Source organism: Tupaia chinensis, unplaced genomic scaffold, assembly GCF_000334495.1.
Source record: "Tupaia chinensis unplaced genomic scaffold, TupChi_1.0 Scaffold000617_2, whole genome shotgun sequence".
In the NCBI taxonomy this organism is placed as follows: domain Eukaryota; kingdom Metazoa; phylum Chordata; class Mammalia; order Scandentia; family Tupaiidae; genus Tupaia; species Tupaia belangeri.
The window spans coordinates 287,931-295,984 of record NW_006160137.1 but is presented as its reverse complement, the minus strand read 5'-3'; the positions used below and the strand labels follow the sequence as shown (position 1 = coordinate 295,984).

The following is an 8,054-nucleotide window of genomic DNA, read 5'->3' as shown; positions in this document are numbered from 1 at the left end:
CCCTTTGTTTGTAGAGGATCATGTTTTGGGTGTCTTCAATGATCTTTTCTTCTGTGTGTCACAGTCCTCATCTTTGTTTCTTGCAAGGACACTACTCTTATTAGACTAATTTTACCTTAGTTACTCTTTAATGCTCTGTTTCTAAGTATAGCCCATCCTGAGGTACTGGGGGGTTAGAGCTTTAACCTGTGAATTTTGGAGGACATAGTTCAGCCCATAATAATGCCTTTTTTCCTTCTTACTGGAAACTCCCCTTTTGGTTCACCATTTGACAGATACATGACAGAAATCTATCTGCTGTATAAATCTCTTCTGTGCTACTGATGGTCCAGTTTAAACAAGAGAAAGGTAGCGTGAGGGTAGAGTGTGGTTTGAGCACTCAAGTGAATGACAAAGTCACGGATTTCTCTCTTCCTGACTCTTCAGTCTAAAATAAAGCCTTTTCTAGTTTCCTTGGGGGGGGGTGGGTGGGAACTGAAAAGTGGGCATTTGTATCAAGTGCCAATGAAGATGGATAATTTTGATATTGAAAACTGAAAACATGGGCATATAATTTGCAGAATTCTGTGTACTTATGTTACAGACACAGTTATTTTCTACTTCTTCCTTCCAAGGTATCTTTTCTCTTTTCATCTTTCTTTTGTGGGAAGATAAAAGAGAAAGCTGAATTGCACTTTTAATTTTTATTTGATCTCTGTTGATATTATCCAAACTTATTTTTTATGTTAATTGCTACTGGTTTTCCTTGAATACTAAAAAGATTAAATGATCCCTTTCATACATACATGTCAAATGCTAATTTTCTTTTTTTGTGTGTGTGTTAAAAATTATAAATTTTTTTTAAACTGGGAGGAGATTGTACTTTTTTTTTTTTTTTTTTTTTTAAGGTTTTTGCTATAGGACATATGTGCTCACCAGAACACAGAGAGAGACAGAAAGCAAGAAATCACCCCCCAGAGGGGATGGCCACGTCACAATCCCTTCTTCTCCATTCTCTTCTTGGGATCTTGGGCACACATGCACATGCGCCCGTCATAGTTTAAGCCACTGGGTCTGGAACTTGAACCACGGTCAAATACATGGGAGTCCAGCGACATAGCCATTACGCTAACTGCTGGTCCCAAGAGATTGTTCTTTAAAATAAAATCTTATTATTATTATTATTAATATTTCACATGAGTTTTGCCAGAGAAAGTCAGAGAGAGAGAGTGAGAAAGCAAGATGCCAGGCCTGGGACTCAAACTGCAGTTGGTCATGTGGGAATTCCAGTGCCTTAACCATTATGCCACCTGCTGGCCCCCCCAGAATTGTCAACATCTTAAAATAGGTTTCTTTTCTATGATATATTTATATGGGGCACTTCAAGAAAGAAATTAATTACAATGATTTCAAAATGCCTTCCCTGGATTGAGTAAATAACCTTTATAATTATACCTAATCAATAACTAGAAATGTATGTAGACACTGAATCAACTAACAGGTAAGTAAAATCGCCACGTAAACTATGACCCTGAAGGATGGGGACCATGCATGACCGTTAAGTCACTGTGCCACCATGTTTTTCCGATAACATGATTCAGACTGTTTGAATCACAGGTACGTCCACAGTGAGCATTAGACGGCCGATGCTAACAACTTAAAACTATGATCTTTGTTACTTTCAAAGAAAATTGAGTTTAATGCAAAGAAATCGAAGATTTCAGGACCCTTGATCAGAAGCTTTTGATGCTGGTTGTACTGCTTTGGTGTAGACAAACATTCAAGTAAGGCTAAGAAAGAAGAGTTTCCTTTACTCTCGTAAGACATGACCTAAGGTACGGGGAACTAGACAGTCCGTAAAAACTAGCTGGCCATCAAGATGTTATCAATACAGGACTCCTTATGACAATGCTGACATTTTAAAAGCCTCACACAGAGTTACGAAAACAAAACATTTAGAGTAACAGTTACAAATACAAACATAACTTGCCTTTTGCTTTCTATAAATAATTGTTTGTGAAATGCTAAAAATGGGTTCTAATTGTGGTTCTTTCCTGGTGGGGGATGATCTACTGATTGTCCTTCTCAAGGTACTCTTTGGAAGCAGTTAGACTTGGCTTGGTTATGGGAGAAGCTGGTGTCCAATTTGCTGTGCAGACTTCTCCATGGATTTCCATAAACTGGAATGCCTTCACCAAGCAGAGGGTCTCTTCCATGCGTCTGTTCCATGTGTCAGCCTACTGGAAGACCATTGACACTCAGGTGCTTGATGACTCCATTGAAGTCAATTATGAAGAGACTTCTTAGTATAAGACCAGGACCTTCTAATAGCACGCCATAGTCTTGAGACATTTGTTTAGTTATATCTGACAAGAGTGTGATGTTCATGTGACCCAAACAGCCATTCTTCCTTGATGTATTTGTCCAGGCAAGATGGCTGGAGTGGGAGTCCACTGAAACTGCAACAACTTTACAGTTCACGCCACGACATTCATTTGCTTTGTCACTAAAAGCAATCATTTCTATAGGATACACAAAGGTGAAATCCAAAGGATAGAAGAAAAGTTCCAAATATTTCTCCTTAAAGTCAAGGCTTAGGTCTTTGAACTCTCTTTTGACAACAAATGTACCCTTAAAAAAGGCCACGTGCTGAGTGATGGCGGGAGCCAGGTGCAAGGAACTGCTGCTAACAGCAGACTTTGTTTGTCCAGAACCGGACCACAAAAGGTCTGTCAAGCAAGTTCTTCCAGAAGCAGCAGGCCTTAGGGCTGTAGAGGCAGAAATTCCCCCAAGGAATGGTGCTCACTTGTTGGGGGACAGAGGCCCAGAGCAACCTCCCTGCAGCCGCAAGCATCTTCAGTGTGCACAGGAGCCGTGGGGCTGGTGGAGACGCAGGAAAGGCAGGTCCTACCCCAAATGTTAATTTTCCATTCACCCTAAAAGTTGTGTTTAAAAGTTGACACACAAAATTTAAAAAGAACTTGGAATATAGACAACTGAAAGTGTACCATGACAGCAAACAGATAGATTAAGGTGGTTGAGCTAAAGCTGTCCCTATGGATCAAGCCAGATAGGTGGAATTCAAATAAAATGAAAAGGAGTTGGCCATGTCCTCTTATCAGAAAATGCAGCTTTCTGGACCAGAAGGTGGCGTGGTAGTTAAGGCACTGGACACTCCCACATGGCCAACCACGGTTTGAGTCCCGGACTTGGTGGCTTGCTTCCTCACTTTCTCTCCCTCTCTCTCTCTGGCTACATTAAATGAATGAATACATAAAATTAAATAAATAATTCTTTAAAAAAAGCTACACAGATTTCACTTTCCCAAAATTGAACTTAAAGACTGGCTACATCATATCTGCTATGAGGCTGAGGTGGCCCTATGTAGGAGTTACCTGGAAGCAAAACCACCTAATAAGTGTGTAGTGATGTAGCTAGTAAGTGACTAGAGGAATGTGGACCCAGTCTTTCCAATTACTTGTTGGAATGTGGCACTCTCTCTGAAATACAGATGTGATAACTGTATAAAAATCAATACATGTTGGGGACCAGCAGTTAGCGTAATGGCTATGTCGCTGGACTCCCATGTAGTCGACCACAATTCAAGTCTCGGGCCCGGTGGCTTGAACTCACACCAGGTGGGTGTGTGTGGGTGCATGCCCAAGATTCCAAGAGGAGAATGGAGAAGAAGAGAATGTGGCATGGCAATCCTCTCTGGGGGGTGATTTTTTTGCTCTCTGTCTCTCTCTGTCTTTCTGGTGAGTACATGTGCCCTATAGCAAAAACTTCTCAAAAAAAAAAAAAAAATCAATACTTGTAGAAAGCACATTCTATTCTTTAAAGCTTTACCAAAAAGTTTCTTTATTCATTTCTTCATGAGTGAGAGTGATAGAGACAGAGGGATAGCAACCCCCCTCCCCATCAGGGTCTTGGTACTATGATCCATCCCCACCTTCAGTCTGCCCTGGATCACAGGTATATGTGTACTGGGTGTATGCAGGGAGGTCTCTGTATGTGAAGCCAGAACATTTCCATGTGGGTCACCCTCACAGCATGTCGTGTTTTACCATCACACCACAGTCTGGCTCCCATGAAACATTTTTAGAGGTATAATCATCCTCTACTCACAGTTGCCTGGTGAGAACTGCCATTTCTATTCCTTTTTTTTTTTTTTTGAAAGACTTTTTTTGCTATAGGGCGCATGTGCTTGCCAGAAAGACAGAGAGAGACAGAGAGACAGAACGCGAGAAATCACCCCTCAGGGGGGATGGCCACGCTGCAATCCCTTCTCCTCTATTCACCTCTTGGGATCTTGGGCACACATGCACACGTGCCTGGCGTGAGTTTTAAGCCACCGTGTCCAGGACTTGAACCTAAGTTGGCTGCATGGGAATTCAGCGACATAGCCATTATGCTAACTGCTGGTCCCACCATTTTTATTCTTATTGGCTACCTTTTACTGAATTAATATATTGGATAGGCAAGCACCTTTTGAAGGACGAGAGAGTAGGGAGAGATATGGAGTGCAGTAGGTCAAATCTAGTCTCCTCTGTAGTTAGGGACACCATCAACAGTAATTAAAAACCATTCATAAAATAAAAGTTCCCAGTGTTTTCGTTTGTACTAAAGATAATCTAAGATTTATTCAAAGTAGAGCCTGCGACATCCAGTGTGGTTGCCATTAGCCAGGTGTGGCTATTTAAGTTAATTAAAACTAAACAAAATTCAAAGTTTAGTGTCTTAATTGCAGTAGCCCACATGCCCAGTGCTCAGCAGCCACTTGTGTTGGGGCCACTACAGTGGGTAGTGCAGCTATGGGACATTTTTGTGATCACAATACTAACGTTGTAGGGAGAGGATTCAATTTCATTCAACAAGGTGAATAAGTGCTACAAGATGAGCTGGCCAGGCCTTGAAAACAAGCTATGGGTACTTCAAATTTGACCTCGGCAGAGGCCTGAGACTTTATGAGGCATGACCATCTCTGCCTCTCTGAGATAGTAAGGATCTAACGTAATACAACCAGACTTCCCCAGATTAGTCATTTCCTTGTCCATTCAGACCTGAGCTCAACCCTGAAGCCTCCTTGCAAGGACATCGTGCTAATATCATTTTATTTAACAAGTTGCTCTTTAGTTTCTTTTTAAAAGTGGATTTATTTATTTCTTCTATGAGTCAGAGATGGAGAGAAAGACAAAGAGGAAGAGACAGCATCTCCCATAGGATCTTGACTCTGTGATTCCTTTCTTCCCCCTGAATTTCTGCTAGCTTTGGATCATGGGTAGGTGCATGCCTGGTGTACTCAGAGACGTCTCTAGATACCAACCCAGAATCATCCCACATGGATCAGCCTCAAAAAGTGTCACATTTACCACTGCGCCAACATCCGTCCTCACTCTGATTTTCCTTTATGTATCTACCTGTTCGCAAATTGCTTTCTATAGCAACGTCTTCATTAAATGTACTCAAACATACTAAGTAGGTATATTTCCTGCATTTTCCAGGAGAGATTTCTTCCTATCGAATGCTAAACATAATTTAGTGTGTTGCCACATCATAAGATTTTAATTTTAATGCTGAACTATTTTCATCAGGTGCTGCAAGTGAATGGAAAATAGATCGTAGAATTCATGAGTCTTATTCTACTATGCCAGCACATTCTTAATTCTCATATGTGACGACCATTAGTATTACACCTTAATTGAATCTCACTTTTATTTCCCCTTTTATGCTCAATATTAATGATAAAAAGAAACTTTACATGCATTAGTCCTGGCATCCAAAAGTAAGATATCTTGGCTTTTTTAATTACTGCATATATAAAAGATGAAATCATCTATTGGTTTTTAATGCTTTTAAGTTAAAATAATTTCCATATGGTTGAATTAGGCATGATCTTTGCACTCATAAAAACCCATATGGCTGCAATGACAAATATAAGCCTTTAGATAAAACAGGGAGACGGGCCAGTGTTAGCAAGGATGGCTTCCCCACGGTGTCTAACATCTAATTGCCAATAATAAAGATATCCGTTATGAAGATTCAAGTTTAAAAATAAAACTGAGAACACGTGTAATTTTTAGCACTTAATGTGTGCCAAATACTATGTTATATATGAGTCTTATATAAACTACTTAAATTAGAGGTTGCCAAATTTTCTCTAAAGACACAGAGAGATAGTAAATATGTTAGATCTTATGGTCCACGTGGCCTTAGCTATGAGACTACTCAGCTCTGTTGTAGTGCTAAAGTACCCAGAGGCAATACTGAATGGATGTTGTGACTTTTCAATGAAACTTTATTTATTTTTTTTTTCCCATAGAACAGGCGATAGGCCTGATTTGGCCTTTTGAGTTGGAAGTTGCCAAGTTTGGAACTAAATTAATTCTCATAAATAACTGATGGCTACATACTAAAGATATACCTCCACCATCAAAGGTTGCTGTGAATGGAATGAAGAAGTTAAAATATATATATATATATTTCCCTCTATCAACTGGACAATTACTCCTTATCCTGGTTTTGCTTAGAGCTCTGAGCACAGGCCAAAATCTATCTGTAGGACCACAGACTGCAGGGTTATCAGGTTTCTGATATTATCTGGATTTAAGACACTGGACTACCTATGTAGAAGGCTATTCCTCCATCCAATGTGTTATAACTTGAGAAAACCCTTTTTCTTTTTATTTCTTTGGAGAGGTTTTTACTATAGGGCACATGCACTCACAAGAAAGACAGAGAGACAGAGACAGAAAGCGAGAAATCACCCCCTGGGGGATGGCCATGTCACAATTCCTTCTCTTCCATTCTCCTCTTGGGATCTCGGATACGCATGCACATGCGCCCAGTGTGAGTTTAAGCCACTGGGTCCAGGACTCGAACCTCAGTTGACTACATGGAAGTCCAGCGACTTAGCCATTACGCTAACTGCTGGTCCCTCTGCTGCTATATTGTAGCTCAATACAATGTTGAATTTTGGTTGTTTTGTTTTGTTTTTGTAATAAATACGTTTTTGTTCACATTTGAAAAAATAATCATGGGTCAGCTTATGGTATGGTGGATAACTATGCAGTTCTTGGTGGCTGAAAAAAAACATGCCAGGTGTGTACGTGTGCGAGTCTAAAATTCTGAGCGAAGAATGAAGGAGAGGGGATTACGGCATAGTCACCCCTCCTAGGAAATGCTTTCTTTCTCTCTCTCGGGGAAGCACATGTCCCTCATTGTAAATGTTTTAAACAAGTAATAAAAGAGAAGAAGAAATCAGTCAGGACCTCTCTGTTGGCATGAGCCCACCATATTCCATGCTTTCATTGACCATGCTATAGGCCTAGACTTCGGACTTGCCAGCCACCAGAACAATGCGCTTCTAAATCAACTTCTATCTTATTTATAAAAGCACCCAGGCTCAGGTATTTCTGGTAGCCATGAAGACAGGGCCGTTCTGGCCGGCTCTTCCCATCATATACCTTCCTACTGCTTCACTCCGACCTTCCTGAGCTTCTCAGACTTTCTGTTGTGACCTCACTGCATTATAAATAAACCCTTTTCTCTTTTCTGACACTCCATAGAATTCTTTCCCCCCAATTCTGTCCTCCTATTTTCATGTTAGTCCTTCTTAACTTGTGGGGATGTAGAGAGCAGTATCCCAGCTCTCAGTCTTCAGAGTAGGTACGTGAGGTGTGTTTTCGAAAGCCTCTGGGTTGCCATTGCCAGCCATATCCTCTTACCCATGGAAAACACAATAGAAATGAGAAAGCAGAGCCAATGCTGTCTTGTTCACTTCCTGTCTTCAGCCACCTCCTATACAGATGACTGCCAAATATCTATCTCTAGCTGAATTTATCTCCCAAGCTGCTCATACTTAAATACAACTTTTTAAAAAAACACATTATTTATTTAATTCCATTTGTTATTGTTATTTTTTAGTTTGACCAGAGAAAGACAGAGAGAGAGAGACAGAGAGAAAGCGAAAGCCAGAAAGCAAATCACCAGGACTGGGACTCGAACTATGGTAGGCCATGTGGGAATCCAGCGCCCCCAACCACTATGCCATCTGTCAGCCCCAATATAACTGT

The 8,054-nt window shown here is 40.6% G+C and overlaps 1 pseudogene; it reads right to left on the bottom strand.

Annotated features, from left to right (window-relative positions):
* Positions 1-2,048: 2,048 nt before the first annotated feature.
* On the bottom strand, positions 2,049-2,833 carry LOC102487484 (thioredoxin-dependent peroxide reductase, mitochondrial pseudogene; annotated as a pseudogene).
* Between the last annotated feature and the right edge of the window lie 5,221 nt (positions 2,834-8,054).